The sequence below is a fragment of the Sorghum bicolor genome, chromosome 1 (genome assembly GCF_000003195.3).
Source record: "Sorghum bicolor cultivar BTx623 chromosome 1, Sorghum_bicolor_NCBIv3, whole genome shotgun sequence".
Classification (NCBI taxonomy): domain Eukaryota; kingdom Viridiplantae; phylum Streptophyta; class Magnoliopsida; order Poales; family Poaceae; genus Sorghum; species Sorghum bicolor.
Window position 1 is genome coordinate 49,372,633 of NC_012870.2, and position 8,759 is coordinate 49,381,391.

Genomic DNA, 8,759 nt, shown 5'->3' on the forward strand with positions numbered 1-8,759 from the left:
AATCCTCCCACTTCCATGCAGCCTACCCTCATGCCTTGATGGAGGCAAACCTATTGCGACCTGGTCTCTTAGGACACTATTGCAGAATGGTCCTCCGGACTCAATTGCCTCTTCAGTACAGTACCCCTCTATCATGGATGCCTCAGGACGAGCACGAGTTGATACATAGCCATTTAGTATTGCCATAAAACGCTCGTACGTCCACATTTCATGCAGGTACATGGGACCCAATGCTTGTATTTGAGGAACTAAGTGCACCACAAGGTGCACCATGATATCAAAGAATGATGGGGGAAAACACATCTCAAACTGTGACACTGTCTCCACTGCGAAATGCTGAAGGGATTCTAACTCATCACGGTCAATTACCTTTTGTGTGACCTTATTGAAAAAATAGCACAATCGTGTGACTGCCATCTTCAAGAACACTGGATTGATAGCCCTTATTGCAATAGGGAGGAAAGTAGTCAGCATTAGATGACAATCATGTGAGTTGTAGTTGGTGAGTGTAAGGTCTTTCATTGACACAATACTTCGTATACTAGAGCAGAATCCAGAGGGTACTTTCAAATTCTTCAACCACTCACACATCACATGTTTCTCATCTATGCTGAGGTTGTAGCTTGCTGCTGGGAGATGGTACTTTCCATTTTCTTGAAGAACAGGATGAAGCTCTTTTTTTATACCTAACTGTACCATGTCGAAGCGTGAATTGAGTCCTTCCTTTGTCTTCGTCTTGATATCTAGCAATGTGCCAATTAGGCTTTCAAACACGTTCTTCTGGACGTGCATACCATCGATCGCGTGTCGTATGTCCAATTCTTTCCAGTATGGCAAATACTCAAAGAAAATGGACTTCTTCTTGAATGTTGCCCCTGGAGTTGGTTTCACATCCTTTCTTGGTTTTCCATCCTTTGTCTTCTTTCCGAACACAAAGTTGATGTTGCTCACAATTTTGAAAACTCTCTGGCCTTTGCTATTACCTGATGGTGCATCTGAGTTCCTTTCATCATTATTGTCGAAGTACTTATCCATCTTTTTTAGGCGGTACCTGTGCCCTTTTGATAAGAATCGTCTATGCCTCATGTACACTATTTTCTTAGATGCATTAAGGGACACATAATGGGTTCCATCTATGCACACCACACAACCAACCTTTCCCTTGAATTGCCCTGACAATGTGAAGAGAGCAGGGTAATCATTGATCGTAACAAAAATAATTGCTCTTAGTGTGAATGAATCTTTGAGATACTCGTCTACCATTTCAACACCTTGTATCCATAACATTTTCATCTCCTCCATTAAGGGCTCCAAGAAAACATCCATGTCAACTCCAGGTTGGACTGGTCCAGAGATAAGTATGGTTAGCAAAAGGTATTTTCGCTTCTGCATCAACCATGGAGGAAGGTTGTAGATGGTGAGAATCACCGGCCATGTCCTGTGCTTGCTGCTCCTCTCAGCAAATGGATTCATTCCGTCGGTACTCAGTGCAAACCTAACATTTCTTGGTTCGCTGGCAAAGTCTTGATGGTTCTCATTAAAATCTTGCCACTGCTTTCCATCGGCTGGATGGCGAAGCTTGCCATCATTTTTGTGCTCATCCGAAGCATGCCAACTCATTAGTTTTGCATCGTCAGGGTTAGCAAACAAACTCCTCAGCCGATCTATCACTGGAAGGTACCACATCACTAAAGCAGGAATCTTTTTCTGCGCATAATAATCAACCTCTTCTTTATCTTTGCTGGTGGGTTTTGAACTCTGCTGGGTCTTCTTTTGGGTATTCTTTCGCTTCTTCTCTGCTGTACACATGGAGGCAGCACAATCCTCATGTCGATAGTCTTTATTTGTCTTATACCGACTTGCACCACACTTTGGACACTTATCCAAGTCCTTGTATTCATCACCGCGATATAGGATACAATGATTCCTGCACGCATGGATCTTCTCGACACCCATAGTGAGCGGACTGATCAGCTTCTTTGCATGGTACGTGTTAGCAGGCAATTTGTTCTCCTTGGGAAGCATGTCTCCGATAATACTTAAGAACGTATCGAATCCAACATCAGACAGACCATACCTGGCTTTTGCCATCAGTAGTTTTAGCACAGATCTCAGCGTCGTGAACTCTTTGGTACAACCCTTGGACTCATCATACAGAGGCTCTTCAGCCGCCTTCTTCAAGGCCTCCATCCCTTTCATTAATAACATTGATGGTTCAGTATGACGATGCAACATTGCCTCTAAGAATTCAAAATCTTCTGCGGCTGTATCATTTGGTAAGACATGAGTTCTGTCATCAGCATTTATCCCAGCAAAACCACCAGCAGTGACATTTGGCACAACATGTTCACTTCGGTGTGTGTCGTGCAAAAACTGAAATCCTTCATCAGGCATGTCTGGACCGTCGACATCAATATTCGCAGGGTCCCCAATTGTATAAGGTGCCGAGCTACCCTCTCCATGCTTTGTCCAAATCAAGTAATCCTTCATAAATCCTCGGCATACCAGATGAGAAATGATTGCTTCAGTATCTTCAAAAATATTAATATTTCTGCAGTCGATGCATGGACAATATATGTGCTTCGTCTTTGTTCTCAAAGCATGGTTCTTAGCAGCATCAACAAACCTATGGACCTCAGGTATGTATGATGGATCTAGTCTTGATAAGTTATACATCCAGAAGGACCGCTCCATCATGAGCTGTGCAAAAATTAGTAAATTAATTGATCTCAATGCAAAACAGGTAGTTTAGGAAAATTGTCATCTAACCTTTCAAACAACAACTTGTGAAGATGAAAACCTCGGAGCTAACATTAAAAATAAAGACAAAACCCTAAGTAATAATAAAAAACTAACAACTAAATCAAATTGACAAGGTAGAAAATCACCATTGATGGATTCAACTAAATATATACCTTGATTCACTATAATAAATTTGATAAGGAAACATGGAAATATATAAAAATACATATTGCATAATGAAATCAAATTTACATAAAAATGAACATCCTAAACAATAGAAAACTTATCTTTCTCTTTCTTCCCAAGCATGGAAACACCATTCATGGAAAGCACTACATATATATTTCTTGGATTCACTAATTAGAGAAGAAAACATAGAAAAAAAGAGAGGAGAGACATCATCTAACCATCTTAAGCAATCTCATTTGAGCAAATATAGTCCATACCTAGCTATTCTACTCTCTCTCTCTCATGGTGAAACCCTAGATCCAAAAAGTAGCTCTAATTGAGCAAGGGGGCACAAAAAGAGCCTTTAGAGGCATCAACTAACCTTTCTTAGCCACCTCCTTCCAAGAAATGAAGATCAAAACCTCCCCCCTTGTATTTTGGAAAAACTGGACCTCCAAGATGTGCTCCAATGGAATGTGGCTGCTACCTACAGTTCTGCCCGAGGAGGAAGAAGGGGTGGGGTATTTATAGAAAGAATATCACAGGCGGTTCACATAAGAAAACCGCCTGTGTTAATGCTCCATTTACACAGGCGGTTTCCTTATGTGAACCGCCTGTGCAAATCCATTAACACAGGTGGTTTTTAAATCTTGCCGTACAAATTTACAACACAGTCGTGTTACAAGTAAAACCGCCTGTGAAAATTTTTTGCCCCCGCCGGCTTAGAGCATCTGTGTACTAGTGCGAGCCCCGACCTCGAGCAGGATTTACGCCTCGCCTGAGCCCCGGCCTCGGCACGGACCACCTGTTTCAGGATCCCCCATACACAGTGGCCGCACTACAGATGGGACATGGACCATGCCTCTGTCCATACCGCGGTAGGAAATGACGTGCACTGTGCTACCAACTCCCATCCCTGTTACACCTTACCTTTGCCACTGTGAGTACGGTCGGACAAGGAAGAAGATGGGAGATGTTAAATCCCGGCACTATTGCCATGATCAATGACATGACCCCTTGACACAGGATGGAGAAAGAGGCCTCGGAACGGACTGCCACGACCTAAATAGGACTCGGCAAGGCTACTACAAGGCAGGACGTAAAGATCTATTGTGCGGAAGACAACCCCACACGATCAACAGAGACGACCACACTGTTGCCATTACTCCAAGAACAGGATGACCGGTCACTACAGCTCCGATGTCGCACTCCCTCTGCGTACCAGGAGTAAAAACTATGTCACATATGTAAAACCTACCTCTTCTTGGGACTATAAAAAGGGAGGTAGAGCACCATCTAGAGGCAGCGAACAACACAACACACAACAGACAACTCATAACCCGCAACTTGCTTGTATCCGCTACTACGAGCACTTCGGGTGTAAGATAATACAGGATCCGACGTCCACACTAGACATAGGGTAGCATTAGCCCGAACCAGTATAAATCTCTTGTGTTTTTCTTGCATCACCATGTGGATTTTAGGGCACGCAGACTCGGTCACTCGTTAATGTCTGGATCACAATCCAGACACCTTTTTAAAATTTAATGTTTATGTATTCATCTAATGATTTGATAAAATAGAAAATCTTGAAAAATTTTTAGAAATAGATAAGGCCTAACTGCATGCGGTGTCCTGCTCCGGCGCATGGCGGCGCGACGACTAGCTAGATGCAGTGGCAGGGCGACTGCTGCTCCGTTCCCGATTGTGCAGAGCAAATAGGTGATGAAAGGTTTTCTTTAATTCAGAAATCAGAATTCTAACTCCTCTATCTTTTTGTGTTATTTAATTTAAGTAGGAAATTGAATTATTGACACATATTATGCACGGATGTGGCCTGTAGGTTTAATAGTCAACACTTCAATAATTTTTATTGTTTGTCTTTTTCCTTTTGTGATTTTTTACTACAGATTTCAAAACTATTCTTTTTGCCAATCATTTAGCACTAGCAACTCCAACCTGTTAGATAATGAGATATTAGGAAGTGCATATACTCGGCATGTACATGTGGTGATCCACAATTGTAGGGATTTGTTGTAGATTAACAAATGCATGTAATCTTTGATGTAATCGGTCCCTATATAATGAAATACCGAGGTCCTCGGAAGGGTACCTCATTCCCTCATATTTTCCTATATGGTATGAGCCGCCTCCTAATTCCTCACGGAACTTGATCCGATCTACTCACCTCTTCTCCATGGCGGACTCCTCGGCGCCGCTGGCCTTCGGCCTCCTTCCCCCCGTCTCGGAGAAGCTTACTCGTGGGAATTACAACATGTGGCATGCCACCGTTACGTCTGCGCTGAAGGGTGCTCGTCTGTTCGGCTATGTTCAGTCAACGGCGGCGCCCCCATCTCCGTTCCTCTCCGACGCCGGCTCGGCGTCATCTGCGGCGGGTGCTGCGAAGGAAGAGCCCAGGCCGAATCCGGCGTATGAGAAGTGGGTGTCTGAGGATCAGTGGCGGATCCAGAAATGGACCAAGAGGGGGGCTAAATAATATAGGCTAATTTTTTTTCTCGCTCAATCCTGTACACTAAGGCCTTGTTTAGTTTCAAATTATTTTGCAAAATAGGAATAGTAGCATTTTCGTTTGTATTTGACAAATATTGTCCGATCATGGACTAACTAGGCTCAAGAGATTCGTCTCGCAAATTACAGGTAGACTGTGTAATTAGTTATTTCTTTTATCTATATTTAGTGCTTCATACATGTGCAACAAGATTCGATGTGATGGAAAATCTGAGAAATTTTGTAAAATCTTTTGGGAACTAAACAAGGCCTAATAGATATAGCTAAAATTAATAATTCAACATTGATTCAAAGTGCTTAAAGGTAAAGATTCAAAAAATAAGCAATGAAAAATTACTAAATACGTGGAGTCTTTTGCTAAAAAAGAAAACATGTTAAAAAATTTTGAGCCCAAGAGGTGGGCTGCAGCCACCCCAGCCCCCCTCGTGCGTCCGCCAATGCTGAGGATCAAATCGTTCTCAGCTACCTCTTCAACTCTCTCTCCAAAGAGATCTTCGGCCAGGTGGCCACGGCCACCACGGCGGCAGAGTTGTGGGTCGCGATCCAGGCTCTCCATGCCTCTCAGTCCAGGGCGCGCATCATGTCCACGCGCCTGGCTCTGACCACTGCGTCCAAGGGCGCATCTACGGTGGCCGAGTTCTTCGTGAAGATGAAGGGCCTTGCCGACGATATGGCATCGGCAGGCAAGAAACTTGAAGATGAGGAGCTTGTCTCCTTCATTCTGGCGGGCCTTGGCGATGACTTCGAGTCCATTGTGACAGCCATGGCGACCCGCGTCGAGCCTCTCTCCGTCAATGAGCTGTATGCTCAGCTCATCGCCTTCGAGCAGCGAAAGGAGATCAACAATGGCCACGACCAGTCTTCTGCAAATCTGGCTAACAAGGGTGGTCGTGGTGGTAATAATTTCTCCGGCTACTCCAACTCCAACCAGCCCCGCAACCGCAATGATGCTGGTCGTGGGGGTTATCGCCGTGGCGGCGGCGGTGGTGGCCGCGGCAATGGCGGTCGCGGCAATGGCGGCAACAACGGCGAAGGTGCTGGCCGCAACTTTCTTCAGGGTGTGTTTTGCCAATTGTGTGGCAAGGAGGGACACCTGGTGGTGCGCTGCTTCAAGCGTTTCAATCCCAACTTCACCGGACCGCCGCAGAAGAGTGCATCATCGGCGAGCATGACGTCCTATGGGGCAGATACAAACTGGTATGTTGATTCCGGGGCAACGGATCACATAACCGGTGAACTGGAGAAGTTGTCCTACCGTGACAACTATCGTGGAGGTGAACAAGTCCACACAGCAAGTGGGGCAGGTATGAAAATTAATCACATCGGTCATAGTACTTTGTATTCCCCAATTCGTGACATTCGTTTGAAAAATGTTCTACATGTTCCTAGTGCTAGTAAGAATCTTGTTTCTGCTCATCATCTTGTTAAAGACAATAATGCATTCCTTGAACTTCAACCAAAGCACTTTTCTCTTAAGTAACAGGTCACGAGGAGGACTCTCCTAGAATGCCGATGTGAAGGGGGCCTCTATCTGCTCAAGCCACACCCACCAAAATCATCTCCACCTGTTTGGTCGAAAACCGGGCGAAGACATAGAAAAATAATGTAATGCAAGGGAGACACATGCACACATATTCGAGAACCACATATTTCATTCATTCTTTCTTGAATATACAAAATACATGATCAACGAAAAAATGTCTTCTTCCGTCTTCAGCGTCATGCTTAAGGAGAGGTCTGACTTGTAGAGAAATTGCGTAGTTCGCCGATTCCCGTAGCCTGTTGGGCGCGTCCGGTTAATTACATCCGCAAGACGAGCTTGCGGAAAACCTCCGATTAAGCGGCGCTTTATGGTCGTCAAATATATTGGTCACTGTCACAGCCATATGCGATATACGGCATAATAATTATGGGTGGCTTTATGTCGCCGAAACTCGGTCGTGACATCGCCATCGCCACGTCGGAGTAATAAACGGAATATGTTAATAAAGGGGTGACTTTCGCCTCGTCGGTGTCCAGTCATGTACGCCAGCCTTCATTAACACGGACATGTGTGAGTTGATTTTGCCTCGTCGGTTCCCAGCAACGATCTTGTCCGATCCCGTCAATTGGAACGTGTAGATGGATTAGTGACCTCGCCTCATCGGCACTCGGCCAGAGTTCCGTCTAGCCTCGTCGGTACTAGACGTAAATAGTAGAAATCCGCCAAAAATCAATTAGCGGCAAAGTATTACTTGAACGATGCCTTCTCATCACAAGATCAAATCGACAGCCTCCCGGCATCAATATTTTATAACGAAACGAGGTATTCTCATCTCGTGTCTTGACTTTTCATTATCGCGACAAGCGGAGGTTTCCCGTCTTGCATGCCTGTAACGAGTAGGGCGTTCCCGTCACGTGCGTCTTGTCTCTCCTTTTTTATACAGCTTAAATTTGTCATCAGCAACTTGATATGTCATCAGTAACTTGATAAACGACCTCGTGCGGCGAGGGTTCTGACGTCGTCAAGTTGCTGGCCTTCTCACGATAGTAGATCAAAATATCAAACGACTTTCGTCGTACGCTCTCCGCCGTCGCCATGAGAATAATAGAGCCAATAACTAGCTCCGAGTATGTGCGTCTCATAGTAAATTAGCAGCCAACATGGATGTATATATGATGCAGCTGACGGAACCAGCGAGTTGCTCGCTTCTCGATGACTTGATGCCGGCGTTGCTTCAGGTTAGACGTGCAGGAACAGGAGGTTTGCTTATAAGCATGCGGCTCTGGCCTGCAAAGATCTTGGCAGGAACTGGTGTTGATGCGTGGCGTCGAACAAATAACAGGAGCCACCATTGAAATCGCCCCTTTCCAGAGCAGCAAGGCATCGACGTATACAAGCGCATGCGGAGCGCATCTTGATTTTTATATGACTTGGCTTCATCATCAGCAACTTGACAACGACCTCGCGCGGCGAGGGTTCCGATGTCATCAAGTTGTTGGCTTTCTCACAATAATTGATCAAAAGAACAAACGACTCTCCACATAATATAATATTCATATGAATCTATTAGCAACCCAGATTAATTGCTCACCTAGAAACGTAGTAACTGACATGGATGACATGGTTGAACGTTGAATGTCACAGCAGGGACCGGTGACTTGCTGGTGCAGGCTTGCTTGTCGGCGACTCGCTGCTCTTGCAAGCGATGGCTTCGACTTGTGGAGGATGTGCTGCAGCTTTTAGCCTCAACAGATGCGTTTACCCAGGTTTGCAAAGTGGCCAGCAGCGTGTATGCGTATGCGTCGAGCAGCTTGGCAGAGGTCCGGCGGCGGCGGCG